The following is a 6,576-nucleotide window of genomic DNA, read 5'->3' on the forward strand; positions in this document are numbered from 1 at the left end:
CAGTTCTTATGGAGGTCATTAAGATGCCTACGGCCTATTGCCTATAGGGATGTTTAGAGATGGAGCAAGACATATCTCACAATTTCTCAGAGCCACTTCTCCAGGGTTTGTAATCACTACAATGCCATTAATAACCTGGCGCCAACTATTCAAAACCTATTTCAGTATGGCAGCTCTTCAGTGCTGCAACACATTCAGTGGCAATGCATCTGGGCATCTACTTTGGGATTCCAGGCTTGCCTTCAAGTATGTAAACTCCAGCAACTCATACACGTGTGAGAATATCAAGAGTGGTAGGAGAAGCACTTGTTTAAATCAAGGGAGTCTTTGCAAAAAAAGGGATGGATAAAAACTGGGAGCTGGAAAATGGTTTCTAACTCAATATACTGGAATTAAGGTAGGAAAGATCTCTAATTAGTTTTGGAAAGGACCTTGTTAAGTTTCTGAAAAAGGTTGAACATCAGGATAGCTTGTGTTAATAAGATGCTAAGATCATTAGCCTAAGAGTCATATGTGCTTGTTAGTGAGGTAACAAGAAGTGACTGCAGATTGCAACATGTTTCAAGCAGACATCAAGAGTGTCATCAAGACTTGGATCTTAAAGGGAAGCACACTGTTAAAAGCTGAGTATTTGGTCTAGGTTTCATTGGCAGAAGGAACTTGCAAAGCTGAGCAATGGATTGGCAGCAGACAGGACAAAATTGTTCTTCAATTTGAAATGTTGTTCTTCAGTATAAAACAAACAATAGGGGGTGAGAAAGTTAAAAATGAGGAAGTGGAGGAAATTTCATAATTTGCAATGCCAAATAATACAGTGCAAACCACAGTCATGCTTACTGTACACTACTACAGCTCATTCTTGCATTCAATTTTTTTTTTTTTTTTAATACCTTAATAAACTTGAATTCTTGGCTAAAAAAGAAAAGCAGATTAAGTGACCTTCTCATCACCTCTTTTACTTCGGCTTTTATTTTGAAAACGCAATAATGTTTTTCTTTCCTTGGGTAATTCTTTAGCTCACAACCTAAAGTAGAAAATGTGGCTCTGTTACACTTCATTTCATAGATGTGAAAGCAGCATAGAAAACACCCGCCAACTGTTTCCATGTTGTTACTCCCAGGTTATTAACAGTCTGATAGAAATATCCTATGCAGTTGAAAGAAAAACTTCCTCTTCACACCATTTCACTGGGAAAATAGAAATAAAATAAGAGGAAAAGGAGATAACAGCATACAGCCAGAGGAAACTAAACCTAAGTCTTCCAGTGGCATCTCTCGTTATAGATTGCACCAGATTTCTTCATTCATCCCGTTCATCACAGTTCATCTTTAATTACCTTCCCTTGCTAGTACTTTCAGGTACCACATCATTTACTGCCCTTTTGCTTTGTTATTTAGAGCTCAAAGGTAAAGCAGCACTGTCTCTCTCAAAGGCACAAGAAGAATGAATGTGCCTCCCAGATTTTCAACCAGATCACCCCTCAGATAAACCAGGTACAAATGGACTGTACTGGTTTGGGGGAAGCCAAAAAGCCTTGTGTTGCTGCAGCAGTGTAGATAACACTTGTCTGCCCTGTGCTCAAAGGTCTCCGGATGCGAGCCAGTTTGGAGGTACGTGGTGGGCAGAAGTGTTAGTGCAGCCCTGTGCTCAAGCAAACAAACTCTGCAGAAAGGCAGACATGGGATAAGCAAACATAGCTACAGAATCCCTGTCTGGAGCTGGCTTGCAACCACAGCCAGTGGGCTCCAGCCACCCACCAGACATGCCCAAAGGCACTGGAAGCAAGGACAGTCATGTGACATCTTTGCACTGGCACAAGAAACAGTTCTGGTTTGCTGATGACAGCTGTGGGCCCACCAACTCTGATGGACCTGTAACATGGTCTATTACTAACTCCCTGCCTTCCCTCTTTGCCTGTGTTTTCTGTATACCTTGGTGAGTCTTGGCCTACCATTGCTTTCCTTCTCACATTGCTGACCTTCATTTTTCTTCATTTCTTGTTAATCAGCATTTACACCAATTGTGTTGTGATATAACTTGTCAGGCATTACAGTACAAACACGTGAAATGTCAAAAGCAAATAAAGGAAACTGGCACTGGAGTCAGCATGCTCTCCCAATACAAATATTCAGCGCCTGAGGACAAGTAGAGAACAAGTCACAACAGTGCATGGGTATTATTTCTGTAACTTAACAGTTTGTTTTTCTGCATCATAAAATTGAATGCAGTCCATCAACTTTTCTAGAACTCCTCATTTTTCTGCTGGAAGTTAAACAAGGTCCTAATTCATCTGACGAAATTTATTCCCAATTCTCTGCCAAGTGGTAAAAGCAAGAGTTAATTTATTCCCAGCTCCAACAGAAAGCATTTAAAACCTGATGCTTTTTCACATGTGTACCACCAACTGGATTTCAGTCTTCTGGGCTGCATCCTTCTGCTCTTTAGGAGACAGCTGGGAAAGCCAGCCTATTCATCAGTGGGACTGTGATGGTCTATTCCTCTCTTCGTTGACCCATAGCAAATAAAAGAATTTGGCTTCAGCTTCAAAAAGTCTGTTCTGTTTAATAAACAGAAGCTCAGTGCTCTCCCTCTTTCCCTCATGAGGCTGCTTGACAAGAGGAGCCAAGAGAGAAGTCCAGCTTACTGCTGTGAGAAGGACAGCACTGGATGGAGCTAACGGGAGAAGGGAAGGCTGAAAACTCAATGCTGCATGCAGCTATTCTTTAAGCAAGGACCATAGGATAAAGCAGCACACTTTGATATGTCAGGAAGCAAAAGCCTGGGCAAGAACAACAGTAGCTGGAAAAACAACCCCAAACAGGAAGGCCTAAAGGCAAGGAGGAGATAAGTTGTCTAAAGGAGGGTATAGAGAAGAGTATTTGCTGAGCAGCTGCAAGTAGAGTGCAGAAACAGACACTGTTCTGGGCAATTCAGAGAATAAAGATCAGACAGTGAACCATGGGGTCATGGGGGAAAAGAGACACAAACCTTCTTATGTAAGCAAACCCACAGGGATGTATGGACACCAGCTCCCCCCTTCGACACCCTCAACCACACATTTTATATAGTATAAATCAGTAATGATGTGGGCTTTCGGGAACCAGCAGCATTAACCTCTCAACTCAAGCAAAAAGCCTTGAAAATTCCCCAGAATTTTTTTTCTTTTTTTTTTTTTTTTCATTTAGCTGTACTGGTCTATACCAGTCTAGAAGAGAACAAATTTTCCTTACAATTACTTATTAGCTAAAGTCCTAATTTACTATGGTGCTCAGCGCTCAGATATCAGACTATGAAAGTCTGCTGATTTTTACTTATTTACAGTCATCAGTTCATGTGCTCCCATTCCTATATCAGTTATGGGCTTTTAATACTACACTACCTTGTAAAACACTATACTTGATTGATAAGATTTGTAAGACTACAACTTAAGTAAATGCCCATTATTCTGAAAACTAGATTATATTGAAATTTGTACAATCTGAATGATACTGCATTTCGATACTTACCCTCAGCTATTACAAAAGTAGTGGTGATTTTATTAAAATTTAAATACAGAATTTCTTTTTTTCTAAAATGAGAAATTATTCTACAAAATCCCTAGAAACTCATCCCACTCCACCCTCAATCCAGATGTTCAGATCTGATGTCTGCAGGCCACAATTGCCTCATGGTGCAGATGCACTTCCTACAAACTACTATTGCATAGCCAGCTAAACTTTGTTTCCGTCCTTCATTTTGGCTCCTTGATCCCAACTGTCAAAAATATTTAGGCAAGAGAACTTAGGCAAGATAACATTCCTAGAAAGACTAAAACGTTATTCCTGAGGGAGCAGCAGTGCTATAGTAAGTTGCCAAAACTTCACATTGGCTCTAATTGAGAGGAGAAAGTAAATTTTAAGGCTGTGAGCTAAATAACCAAAGGCTGGTGATAATGATGGAAGTTTCCCTCAAACACTGCCAATTTGAACAAAATCAAGGTGTTTCACAGTTGTTGAAGGACAGTGAAAATAAGAAAGGTAGCTCTGCTTAATAATACCCTTTCTCAAACTGCCATCTGTGATTTCCCCTTCACTGCCCCCAGTCTTGTCAAAAAGCATGTCATTAGTTTGCTGCCACCACCCTCCTAGAACACTCCAGTTCTTGTTCATGTGAACAGCCTTCTACCTTCAGGCTGTCTTTCAGAAATAGCTGTATCAGAAACTCACTTGGTGCTCCCTACAGGGCTTCCTAGGCCTATGTAGCATCTACAAGTTCCTGATCATGGACAAAATTTGACTGCTAACTGCTTAATTGTATCTGCTACATATCAATTAAAATAAATCCTGACCTTAATAGGTTTCATTCCCTTAATTTTCTAGCTGGATTCTAATGTATTCCACTAAAAAAAAAAAAATAAGTAAAACTTTGCAATAACGTAAACTTATACAGTAAGATGGATGTGGTCTGTTGTCAAATAGTTTGGTTTTAGCTTGTGAACTGTTGATGTGTTTACTGTTAATACACAGTTGATGCAACAATATGGGTTGGTATTGACGTTTGAAAAATTATGTACGTTAAAGATAGTGAACATCATGTTAGTGATGTTATTTTACAATGTCACTGTAATATTTTATTCTCCCATTTATTTATAATATAGTTAAAAAAAAACCCAACTTGGTCTCAAGCTTTAGCACAGCTTTTTGAATGAAATCTCTTTTTGAATTTCAAACTCCAAGCAACAAAGAATTTGCTGCATAGACCCAGCAATGTGGGCTTCTGCACCTTTTTTTTTCCCAGTTCTCGTTGTGCAGATTTTTAGTTCTTCTTGGTCCTACTATGTGATTGATTTTAATTTCACTACTTTTCAGAATGAACGTATCATTATGTACCTGAAGTGTAAAAGGCTACCACAGCTAAGTCAGCTGTAATTTCCCCTATGTATCACTGGAGTATTTAAATAGCTCTCCTCCCAGTAACAGAGGAACTGTGTACTTAGCTATAATACTTCTGTAGCTATGAGCTATGATGAGAACATATTGGAGCAAACTGATGTCTACTCAAAGGTAGTTGGGTCCTAATGAGAAAGTTAAAATGATAATTCTAATATTTTAACTAAAAGGAGTGGAAAGTAACATTTAAGGGACTGCTTAAATGAATTCACCCTGAATAAATAGTAAATGTAATAGCAATACTAATACACTCTTCACACACTAGTTTAAGCTTGATAAAACATGTGAGTAAAGTATTATTAGCTATGGATTAAGAAAAATGTATGTTTTCTTCATTTTCCAAACTTCCGTGTTTGGATGACATCATGCTCAGCATATAAGCCTGGGAAGGAGGAGAGTGGGGGCATTCGAAGTGACGGCATTTGTCTTTCCAAGTAACCATTACGTGTGATGTAGCTCTGCTTTCCTGGAGATGGCTGAACACCTGCTTACCCATGGGAAGCACTGAAGGAATTCCTTGTTTTGCTTTGCTTGTGTGCATGGTTTCTGCTTTACCTGCTAAACTGTTTTTATCTCAACCCATGAGTTTTCTAACCTTTACCCTTCTGATTCTCTCCCCGCATCCCAACAGGGGGGAGTGAGCAAGCAGCTGTGTAGTGCTGAGCTGCCCACCAGGGTTGAACATCACACAAAAGACATTCTGCAGCTAAAAGCATGGATAATGAGTTTTTTCTCTGAAACTGAATCTTTATTAGTGCATTTGGAAGATATGACTTGTCCAGATTCTGATGCTTACAACAGCTTACCTATCACTAGGCAAGCAGTTGAAGAGCTTTCTCCCTGTGAATATTTCTGTTAATCACACCTCTTAAAGGCTGCAAAGCCAAAAATGGTTCATTAACTCTTCTGATTCTTTCTATTAATTTGGTGGTGATACACTTGCCACAGATTTACAACCTAGAGTGTGATGCCATTCACTATATTTATTTACCTTGGAGATGGTATTTGAAAGCTCCATGCCAAAATTCAGAGGGATTCTTATGGTTTAAGATGCATCTACACTGATGTCTGCAACTCTTTTGTGTCTTGAAAATCTGTTTTTCTAGCACAGATGAAGGCAACTGCCACATTGGCCATCTAGAGAATAGAAAATTGTGTGTATCTAAAACCACACAGTGGAACTAAGTAGATGATAGTGCATGTTTTTCTGTGGTACATCTGATGCATTTTCCACTGGGCCAGAAGCAGGCTTGCTTTTGCCTACTGGAAAAAAAAAACGCTAATACAGGAGGGAAATTCCGGAGATGGACGCTAATGTTTTGACGATTCTAAACTGAAGTTTGCTTCTCTGGTGGGTTTTAAAGGTACAAGGCAATTCATGACTGAGTCTACCTTCAGTCTAGTTCATTTTGTGCCTGGTTGCTGCCTTTTCCTGTATTGTCGTTGTTGGCTCTCCATTCCAATTTCGAGATTTTTCTGTTCACATGCATTTATTTTGGTGGCTTTCCTAGACTATGATGGAGATCAAACTTTCTCACACAGACGATACAGGTCTCTGCAGCCGTATCATGTCAGTAAAGGATCCTGGTGAGGCTGGTTCTTTGTGTTGTGATGGGACACCTATAGCACTATGAGAAGAGCAGGAAAT

Source organism: Strigops habroptila, chromosome 2 (assembly GCF_004027225.2).
Source record: "Strigops habroptila isolate Jane chromosome 2, bStrHab1.2.pri, whole genome shotgun sequence".
Taxonomy (NCBI): Eukaryota; Metazoa; Chordata; class Aves; order Psittaciformes; family Psittacidae; genus Strigops; species Strigops habroptila.